This window comes from Mauremys mutica, chromosome 6, assembly GCF_020497125.1.
Source record: "Mauremys mutica isolate MM-2020 ecotype Southern chromosome 6, ASM2049712v1, whole genome shotgun sequence".
Classification (NCBI taxonomy): domain Eukaryota; kingdom Metazoa; phylum Chordata; order Testudines; family Geoemydidae; genus Mauremys; species Mauremys mutica.
The window spans coordinates 73,317,064-73,328,809 of record NC_059077.1 but is presented as its reverse complement, the minus strand read 5'-3'; positions in this window follow the sequence as shown (position 1 = coordinate 73,328,809).

Below are 11,746 nucleotides of genomic sequence, written 5' to 3'. Positions count from 1 at the left end.
TGGGACTAGTAATCCTTCCAGTAATAGCTCCCTAATGCTTAATGGCCTGATCTTTACAGAAAATGCAAGCAATAAAATGCACAGTATCATGATCGTGAGGAAGCATCAGATTCTGCTGTTGGGAAACTGATGAAAGCTAAAAGTTATATATTTAACACACAAACATTATGTGGTTATACGGATACCAACATTCATATGGTGCAATCAACTCAGAAATAAGAATATCACATTTAACTTCACTTTTTGAAGTATATTGTTACTTTTATAAAATATGGTTAACAGTCCCAATCTGTTTGGATATATTAGATATCTGCCTATCAGCAGATTTATTTTATAATGCCCATTTTTCTTGCCATTTTCAATACTCAGTTAATTCTCTGAACCACTGCAAAGGGGATTGGTAAAGGGATATGGATTCTTTAACCCCCGGCCACAAGTTCAAATCTAGCACAAGCCAGTAGTGTCAGAAGGTGGTTGCTATCTGACAGCTGCTTACTGGTCTGTATGAACTGTGTAATGCTACTGGACATGTGAATTACATAAGCCCAGTCTCACATTTGGCACTATTTGGCATGCACATAGGCAGTTACATAAAGGCTAAAGTGAGGTCATCATGAATGAAGTATCCATTCACCCGAGAGATGGTCCCCAAAGGTCAGGGCTGAGGCAAATTGGCTGGGTAGTGAAGGGAAACCTGCCTTGCCATGTGATGTATCAATTATGTGGATGAAGAGAGAACCTCAATTTCCAAGGCTCTCACTCTCAACTTTTGTCAGTGTTACCTGTACTTCCCCCCTGCCACAAAGAGCCTCAACACTCAAATAAATAAGTTACTTACAACTGCTTAATATTAACTTACATTTCTTAAAATAAGTAATTTGTAGTAATATTTAGAAATTCATACTAGTTGCTAGATATTAAATATTAACTAAATTACATAGTATTGCTTTTATTTAGCAATTGAATTGCTGCCTAGTTAGTAAGAAGTCATTAGTCATGAATTATGAAATATTACTTGCAGAACAGTGGTTTCTCTTTGAGGGATAGGGCATGTCATCTTCTCCAAGCTTCCTGCCCACCCCCACACACTTTTACAGGAATCCTGCATCATATGAGGATTGGACCACGGACGGATTAACTCTCCTGTGGGCCTGGGGCTATTAGATTTTGTGGGGCCCCAGTATACAAGTCTTTTTCCTAACATAAAATAAAATTATCACAATTATGGCATCGAGGCTATTAACAGTATACAAAACTTGCCATTTAATTAACATAAAGCTGTTCTGTGGTTACGTTTCAGTCTTAAAACACGTAGACTATAGTTAATTCAAAATAGCCTACTTCTTACCTTAGAACAGCTGTTATATTAGTTTCTTTCTGGGAGGGAGTTTAGGTGCAGGAGGGGGTTCCAGGCTGGGGCTCGGTGTTGGGGTGCAGGAGAGGGTGAGGGGTGCAGGCTCTGGGAGAGAGTCTGGTGCAGGAGGGGATTCTGCCCTGGGCCAGGGGATTGGGGTGGAGGAGGGGGTGAGGGGTCTGGCAGGGAGTTTGGGTGCAGGAGGGGATTCTGACCTGGGGCAGGAGGTTGGGGGGCAGGAGAGGGTGCGAGGTGTAGGCTCTGGCTGGGAGGCACTTACCACAGGCGGCTCCCGGCCGGCTGCCCAGCAGGACTCAGGCAGGCTGCCTGCCTGCATGCCGTGGCCCAGCGCTGTTCCTGGAAGCAGACAGCTGCTGGCACGTCTCTTCATGCCCCTGGGGAGAGGGGGACAGTGTGTCTCTGTGAGCTGCCCACACCTGCAAGCACCATCCTGGCCAATGGAGGGCTGCAGTGATGGTGCTGGGGGCAGGGGCAGTGCACAAAGCTGCCTCCCCACACACCCAGGGCCGCAGAGATGTGCCAGCAGCCGGCTGCTTCCAGGAGTGGTGTGGGGCCACAGCATGCGGGCAGGCAGCCTGCCTGAGCCCTGCTGCGCCAGGGCCCCCTTAGCCTGGGGCTTTGGGCTGCAGCCCCTAAAGCCCCTGCATTAATCCACCCCTGGATTGGACACTGGGACTGCTTCTGTTTCCCTTTCTTCATGTCTATGTTCCTAGTGTGCAAGGAGATGGAATATGGCCTGCCTGGATAACCATTGCATTACTGGCTGGCCTGGGAGGTAAGGCTGTATCCTGATTGGCTGGTGGCTGTCTGAGTAGTAACTGCCTGCTTTGGCATTTCCAGCTTCAAAGGTAGCTGGTTGGAAGGTTTGGCACGATTTTGTTCTTGACAAACCTATGTTGGCCATTATTTATTACCATGTTAGACTCTAGGTGCCTACAAACTCATTGTTTAATCATTTGTTCCGGTATCTTTTCAGGTATCGAAGTTAGGCTGACTGGCCTATAATTCCCCAGTCCCCTTTGTTCTCTCTTTTAAGGGATAGGTATTATGTTTGCCCTTCTCCAGTCCTCTGGGACCTCACCCATTCTCCATGAGTTCTCAAATATAATACTAATGGTTTCAAGATTGTTTCAACTAGTTCCTTAAGTAACCGCGGGTGAATTTCATCAGGCCCTGCTGACTTGAATACATCTAACTCATCTAAATTTTCTTTAACCTGTTCTTTCCCTATTTTGGCTTGTGTTCCTTTCTCCTTGTTGTTGAGATTCATTGTGTTAAGTATCTGGTCACCATTAATCTTTTTAGTGAAGACTGGAGCAAGATAGGTATTAAAGACCTCAGCCTTCTTGGTGTCATTTGCTATTGTCTGTCCTTCCCTGCTAAGTAGTCAATCTACACTTTCCTTCTCCTTTCTCTTGATCCCAATGTGTTTATAAAACCTCCTTTTATTGCCTTTTATGTTCCTTGCAAGATGTTATTAATTTTGTGCCTGAGCCTTTCTGAACCCCTATTTTCAGGACCATTTTGAAACGTTATAAGCAGAAATGCCTTGCATGTTCCTCGTACCATGTGAATCTGTGAGAACCAGATCCTTTTTTAAACATCTGTGGATTCTAATACATCTCTTAGGGCCAGGTCAAGTAACTCAGGTTTGGGTGCATGAAAAGTGTGAGGTACAAGATTTTGAATGAGGGAATAGAGGGGCCTGGTATTTCTACTGGGGAAAAACGTGATGAGAGTCTGTGCTGTGCTTTAAAAGATACAGCACGGAACTTGTTGCTCAGCAGGAGAGAGGCTAAGGAGACTTTAAGCCGCCTTGTTGCCCTCTTGATCCTGAGCTATTTAATAGCCCTTGCACAATTTAGAGAGCTCTGGTAGAGTCTGCTTGGCAACAAAACCAAAACCCAGTAGGGAGTGAGATACCCTTCCCAGGGAGCTCAGGAGAGGGGAGAAGACATTTTGAGGCAGTGTGGAGTCAACCAGGGAAAGAGCAGGTCTGGCTGTGTGAGGAGTTGGTGAGTCCCAGGCTGCATGCAGGATTCCCCCTGAGAACTGGCCTCTGGGGACCTGGAGCAAGATCCCTCAGCTTGGCTCTTTCCCTCTCCAAGATGACTCCCGGCTTCTGGAGTTTTGCTGGGAAAACTTCCCCCAGGCAGCCTGAGTTAGCCCTCCAGCTCCCTAGGTGAGATCAGTCACCACATGGCAAGCTCTGCTCTGGCTGCCAGTCCAGGGCTGCCACCTGCTGTGTGTCTGAGTGCTGGTGTGGAAGACTAAAGTTTGGACTTTATTATAGTTTTGTAATCTGCACCTTGAGAACTGCACTCCTTTGTGATGAGGGGAAATCCTGGACCCAGAAGCAGCAGGACTCCTGCATGACAAGGAAGTCTGCCAACAGTGATCATCAGTAGAGTTAAGATTTTGCCACAGTTATTTTTAGTAAAAGTCACAGGCCTGGTCTACACTAGGGGGTGGGTTCAAACTAAGGCACGCAAGTTCGCGTAGCTGAACTCGAAGTACCTTAGTTCGAAGTACTTACCCGTCCTCACAGCGCGGGATCAAAGTCTGCGGCTCCACCGTCGACTCCGCCACCGCCGTTCGCGGTGGTGGAGTTCCGGAGTCGACGGGAGCGCGTTCGGAGTTCGATATATCGCGTCTAGATGAGACGCGATATATCGAACTCCGAGAAGTCGATTGCTACCCGCCGACCCGGGAGGGTAGTATGGACGTACCCACAGACAGGTCACAAGCAATAACCTTTTACTAAAAATAACTGGGACAAAATGGGGAGAAAGGGGAGTCCAGGACCCAGCACTGCTAGGGCTCTGGCCTACGGTGGCTGAGAGTACTGGGGGTCCCCCTCCACACCCCACAGTCAGGGCCATCCCTAGCCATTTTGGTGCCCTATGCAGCCCCCTTGTGGGGGGGGGAGGGTGGATGTGTGGCCCCAGGCCTCCGCAGGGAGGGGGGCTAGCCCCAGGCCTCCACTGGGGGGCAAGGGGGAACCGCCTCCCAGCATGAGCCAGTGGAGAGGAGTAGGTTGGGGCTGGGATGCTCCACTTCCTGCCATCTGGTGATTGCATGGCGGGCCCGACCCCACACTCATGGGGCAGTGGGAAGTGGAGTGACCCGGCCTCAGCCCGCTCCGCTCTGATCCTTTGGCTCCCAGCCTTGGGGCTTGGGAGGTAAGGGGGACCTGCCTCCCAGCACTCACCAGTCGTGTGGAGCAGGCTGGGGCCGGGTCGCTCCACTTACCGCTGGCTGGTGAGTGCAGGCCTGATCCCTGCTGCAGTCCTCAGGGGAAGGGGTGGAGTGGGGGCAGGGCTGGGGCAGAGCAGGGACGGGGGCCATGGGGAAGAAGTGGAGCAGGGGCTGGAGCAGCACGCAGCTGCGTAGGGCACCAGGAAATTTGGGGCACCCATTGACCGGTTTTGTGCAATTAGGAAGTTGGCAACCGTATTGGGCAGAGATGTGTTCTAAACAGATATTTAGGGAACAAAAGCTAGTTCTGACTGAACACTGGATCAACCAAAGAGTTGTGCTGGGTGATGATAGCCTCTCTCCTCCGTAAGAAGTCAGTCCCTAAAGAAAAAGGGCCAGATTCTTAAAAGTAGGTCTCCCTCTTTGTGCTCACAGTTACTTGCAGGTGCACTTCAAGTCAGCTGGTATAGCTGATTAGTAAGCCCAATGTAGCTAACATGTGCCAATTATTTGCACTCACAAAACTGTACAGATTTAAAAAGTGTGTATGGGGGTACTAACAATGGGCTAAATATCAAGTCCAGAATGTGTGGGTCTCAGATCTTAAACTGCAGCTTACAGCAAGCTTTGAGTTGAAGAGAATTTCCACTTCATCTTGTTTGACCTCCATAACAACAACTCATATTCTCCACTTTATGAGTCTCTTTAGAGAGCCATCTCTATCTTCTACTGCTGCACTGCATGTTGTGCGACTGCCACTAGGCAATGATTTCCACTGAAATAGTGTTTCCTCATCCCTCCTCCATCCCCATTAAGAAACACATCAGAAGCCTTCTTAAACAGCCTAAATAAATAAAAATAAAATCTGTGTAGAGGGGTAAAAACGGAAATAACTTCCTGTGTATTTTAAAGCTTCCAAATCTAGTCCAAGTTCTAGTCAAAGGTATTATAGCCAATATCTTCCTGGAATGCACCAGCATAAGGGGTTTGAGTCTGTTATCCAGCTCCTGGTGGCCCACTCCATGTAATCTGCTACCTTATACCAATAGGCTGGATATTTTGGTAACTGTGGTGGTAACCCTACACAAGACTGTGATTTTTCTCTCCAAGCCAGGCACAACTGGCTCAGCTTGTGTTTCCAGTACTCTGATGAGAAACTATACGTACATTCTGCTGTTGCCAGGTAGCATGGACCAGTGCCTGAAGAATATGATCATCAAGCAACCCTTCGGCGGGGGAAGTCTGTCAGGGAAATGAGTAACATTCTTAGGAATGAGTCACACATTTCAAACCTGAAAATTACTGACTGAGACCAGGAGAGGGCGACGAGCACATGTAATGTCGATGATGGTTAGCACAGACCAAGTTACTGAATGGTATGATGGTTTTCCTCTTTTTACTCCAAAGTCAATATTTATTTACCCACCTCAATTGTTCCAACAAGCTGTGTGCCTGAGAGAGAATATCAATATATTTGTGACAGATCTAAATTCTCTCCCAAACATATGTATATGGAAGCAAAGTTTCCAGATGAGTCCTGCAAATGTAAACCCCGCCCCCCTCCATTCAGAATTTTCTGTGGACAGCTTGCTCTGGGGCAGGAAGGACGCATGTGTTTAATTGGACCGACTCCCAGAATTCCACAGAAATTTACATTAAGTAAAACCTAATAATCATTTCAAGGTGGGACAAGTGTTGCAAAGAACTTCTGTTTTTAGGAATTGCTTTCACAACCCCGCTGCACATAGAAACACTCTCTCTTTTTCCCTGATGTATGCTTTTATAAATAGTATGTTTACTCCACTTGGAGTTCTCTCAGAGTATTTACCTTTGGGTGAACTCTAGGAGAAAAAACAATCCATCCATTAACAAAAGGGGGATAGTATTTGTTAGTTTTTCTCCCAGAAAATGTACTGTTTGTGTTGCTTCTAGGCCCACTGTAGACATAAACAACAATAAATTGTCCTACTAGATTCAGGCATGTAATTTTCTTTGTTTTCTTTTAAGAGGAAACTCCCTTTAGAAAGGCAGAGTAACTTCTAATTTCAAAGACCTTATAATACAAAATAAAGGGAGGTTACTTTGGTTAAAGCAAAAATAACCTTTTCTGAAAGCAATTGAATAAATACATCATTATCTTCAGGTGGAAATGTGCAGAGTTTGAAACTCGGGATTGACATTTCCCTTTCAGGAGCTTTTTATAGTTGGAATGGAAATATGTTCCATAAATGATCAGGCCAAAAAAAATTGAGTACTGAACTTATTATTTTTCCACTTTTTTTTCGTGGTCTGGTTGGCATTTATTGGATTCTGTTTTTGTCCCTAATGTATTAGTTTAGCATTTTGTACACATGACATTTAAAGCCTTTCTGAGGAATTCAGAATAGCTTCTGTACCCACAGGGGCAAACACATACATATTACTCACATATCTAATAGTCTGGTGGTTTACCATAGTGAGAAATTGTCCACTGTATATTATGGTTTAACCTCAGTGATGAGAGTTTTTTCATGAGTTCAAGTGAGTTTAACTTGCTTTTGCCCAAGGAAATTATTGCTTCACATTTACAGGATTATTTTGTTCACTGCTGGGATATGCTGCCATGTGTAAAATATTTTTATTGTATAGTAAAATAATGTTCTCATATCGCAAGAACAGTGACTCATCCATTTTCAGTCTCTCTCTGGTTATTGAATTAAGTCACTCATCTTGCAAGAGCTCAACCCTAGCCTCTGTTTGCCAGAAGCTGGGAATGGGTGACAGGGATGGATCACTTGATGATTACTTGTTCTGTTCATTCCCTCTGGGGCACCTGGCATTGGCCACTGTCGGAAGACAGGATACTGGATAGATGGACTTTGGTCTGATCCAGTATGGCTGTTCTTATGTAAACTGTTATTTATTAAATTACTACTTACTATTTATATGGGGCACTATATTTATTATTTATTTTATTAAATACATTTAATTTATTAAATTACTTACTTACTATTTATATAGGACCAGGGGCTCTAGAGACAAAAAATGGAGGCTAATCCCTGTTTGGAATATTTTAGAATAGAACAAAAGTAGCCCAGGGTCAGGGCTGGGATGTAACAATCAACTGATGGTTTAAGGGAGAAGGGACATGTGTCTTATTAGTTTCATGTTTGTTTGTAGGCCTGTTAGAAGTAATATGTCTTAATGAAGGATTTAAAGGAGGAGAGAACGGAGGTCAGACTGAGTCAGGTGTATGGGACTGGATGGAAGAATATGGAGAGGTGAGAATGGGAGAGGACACAAAGTGTGGGTTAAACTAGCTAGTCTGGATACTCTATACAGATATAACAGACAGATATGTTAGTTTCTCCTCTGTAATTTAAGCATGACCAGAAAGTCATAATTGGAGGGAGATGAATAAATACATAGTGTCCTATGCCCGGTTATCATCAGGCTTCTCTTGTACAAGCAGACACTTATGGCAACTGTGCTTTTGTTTTGCAATGTGGATTTTGGCTCTACAGGATAGAAACCAGATTTTTAGTAACAGTGAATAGGGCTAGATAATATAAACCTGTGTTCTGAACATAAACTTCTAGTGGTTGAGAAAATTAAACCTTTTCAACCCTCATAGGATTCGTTCTGATCCAAGTGTTTAGAAAATAAACCATACAACAAGAGATGAAATGTCCTTGCTCCTCCCTATCCCTCATCTCCATGACCATACCAGCTTGTTTTGTGACCCTGTCAGAAGATGGGGTTAGGTTGGGTTTATGTTTGGATATGAGAACCTCCAGGAAAACCCTAGTGTTACAGGAAGTGGTGTTCAGGCCTCAGGAAGTGGCACTCTTCCCTCTTGGTTGCTACTCATTGGTGGTTTTGTCATTGAGGCATCTGGGCACTGTATCACCTCAAATCACAAAAGCAAAACAAAATACAGGTGCCTTCCTAACACTTCTGCGCATCATTCAAAGTTGTTAATTTAACTGCACAGTGCTCCAGAAGATGGATCTAAGCAGGGAATGAAGAGTACATTCAAAAGCAGCAGCAGCACTTTAACAAGAGCACCTGCACTTCACTGTGGAGCCAATGGCCATAGCAAAGAAGTGAGGGCTTTTTCAAAAGTGCCCCTATTTAATGAGTGTATGAGGAGGGTTAGTGCTCCACCTACTTTTTTGATCTGCCACCACCACTGTCCATAGTTGATACCCACCATGGTGTTACAGGGCACTGTGATGCTGCAGGTGATGTCTTTTAGATTAAATGTAAAAGCAGCTTCATTACCATTTATATTAAGGGTTCTAGGACACTTTTCATAAGAGATGGGGTGTTAAATTCAAGTTAGAAATAAGGCACAGTTTTTTTAAGTTGGGGTAACTAACCATTGGAGCAATTTACCTAGGGATGTGGTACACTCTCCATCATTTGAAATCAGTAAATCAAGATTGGATGCCTTTCCAAGAGAGATGTTTTAGCTCAACTAGTAATTATGAGCTTGATGCCAAAATTCCTGGGTGAAATTCTATTGTATGTGTTAAACAGGAGGTCAGACTAGATGATCATAATGGTCCCTTCTCTGGCTTAAAAAAAAATATGAATCCAAATTTCAGCAATTGACCTCCGGTGCAAGACAGGTGACTGCCTTGGGAGTTATACCAGGAATGAATTTGACCCACAATGTTTTAATGAGGTATCTAGTATAAACATACTGAATAAGACCCCTTCCAGCTTGGGAAACACTAGTTTAAGGATTTTTTTCCCTTTTATCTCAAGCAGGGACTTGACTCCAGAAACTTATGTGTGTCAAGGTTTGTGGATGTTTTCTGTTTCTCCAAAATTTCCTCCTCCCCCTGACATCCATGTCAGTATGGCTCCTGTAGGACAATACAGGAAACCAACCCTGACTCACTCTCTTCAGGGGCCCAGCAGGGCAGAAAGATAATGTTGACAGGCCAAGGATTATCCTTCTGAACTCACTGATTCCCTTGGCTCTCAAGAGGAACTATGCCGCTGAGAGCATCCATTTCCCCAGCCCCACCTGTGAAGCCTGATTTCTGTGGAGCAGTCAGAAGTTGGAAGAACAGAATGACGCCAAGAAGCTGGCACACTTTCCAGAGTCTCTTTTGATCCTGGCAGTGGAGAAGGTGAGTTGGCATATTATGACTGATGACAGAGAATTCTCAGGTAGCTCTTCTTAATGAAAAGCTTTTAAAAAAAATCAAACATTTTACTGGAGATGGACCCCAACTATAAAGTTTGGATCTGACCGAAATGTTTGCCGACAAAAGTGCTAGTGTAGACAAAACCAAAATGTCCCCAAAGTTTTAGGGACATCTGTGTGTGTGTCTGACCATATGTGTGTCTATGTATTTGTATAGGTCTTGGGTTTTGGTTCAGGACCATTAACAACTATACTTTGGAATGTTAATGTTGTTATACACATCGATATACAGGAGGCTCTTTTTTCTAAATAAACACACGTAGAGACAGAAAATATTATGGTGAAAATCAGACCAAAGGAAAAACCACAGGGGATATTCTACTAGAGTCAGAATTGTAGCATGTCTGCTTTGTTAAATAATACACATAGCTGCATGAAAGGCTTTGCAAGGATCTAAATGACTTAAAATGTTGCATTTATTTTAAGTGCTTCTGTAATGGCAAACACATTATGCAGCTAAGCAAATTACTGTGTATTCATTGTCTTTGTTAGATAGGTTTAAAATCAAATGCAATAATACTGATCTGCTATCCCATGACAACTCTCATGCTTACTCCCAGAGGATCATACTTCAATCCATATCAGAGATTTGTTCAAGTATCTAGGTTATCAGTATTTACTGCAAAAAGAAAAAGAATTCAGTGATAATTTTTATATCTGCTATTGAAAATCCCAGTAGATTTTTCTCCTGCTATCTCTAATTGGTAGGATAAATACTATACATGTTACCCTGACAAGCTTTTGATGCCTCTTACAAAGCATTTCTTTCAATATACCTGAGTTACTTTGAATTTTTTAATTCAACTATTTATTCATTTATCTGGGTAATTGGAAGAGCAAAAGTGAAATGTGACAGTTACCCATAGTTGAAGACAAGAATCTGGCTGGAGATATATTTGAAATGGATCTATTGTACAGCTATATAAAACAAAAATGAATAATAAAAGAGTATATGTTTGATCATAATATTGTACCTAAGACAAATGTTCTATATTCAGTTTGGACTAATTGGTTAAAGTTGTTATTATTTATATGGCCATAGTGGCCAAAACTAATAGGATCAGAGCCCTATCATGATGTAATTGAACAAACACCTCTGAAACCCTGCCCTGCAGAGCTTAAAATATTATTAAAGAAAATATGCAAACAATAGGAGGGAATTGGGGAAGGACAATAATGGCAGTTACACAGTTACACAGGATAAGAATGTGTAACTGCCATTATCAGAACTTACTGTCTCTTTTATTTGATTCAGAACTTACTGTCTCTCATAAATCAGGTAAATAAATAAAATCAGCTCTCCATGACTGTCATTCAACTAGCCACCAAGTTCTCCATACTTCTCAGAATAGTCACACTCAGATCTCCTAGAGAATAATATTTAACAATGGAGAACCGATCACCAGGTCAGATCACCAGGTTGGGTAAATTGGAATAGCTCCAGTGAGGATCTGGCCCCTTGTCTCACGTTAGCTGATACAGTATAGTCCAAAGATAGGAATATATATCTTTTGAAATCTCAGTTCACTTCAATCACACAGGAACTTTACTTTTTCTGTACCTATAGCTTAAACATGGAATGTATATATATTAATCTTATCTGGTGAGCTAAATAGCATTAATGTATCTCCTGGCAATTCCTTCAGGATGAATTCTTATATGAAGATTTTTACTTATCTGTACTGGGCTAGCCAGTTACCGTGCGTCAAATATGCATTGGCATTCATTGTAGATATGATTGCTCCAGTACCTCCAGGAAAGATACATATGCACTGGAAAATACATCGCTACTAATGCCAGATATAGGAACGTGGGGTCTGAGATTTTCAAAAGAGCGAAGGGAATTAGATGCCCAACTCCCATTGGCTTTCAGTGGGACCTGAGCATCTAGGTCCTGTAAGCCCATTTTGAAAGTCCCAATCTATATCTCATCCTATATCGAAGGTCCTCTTTTCATAGGCAGATCTCTCCAT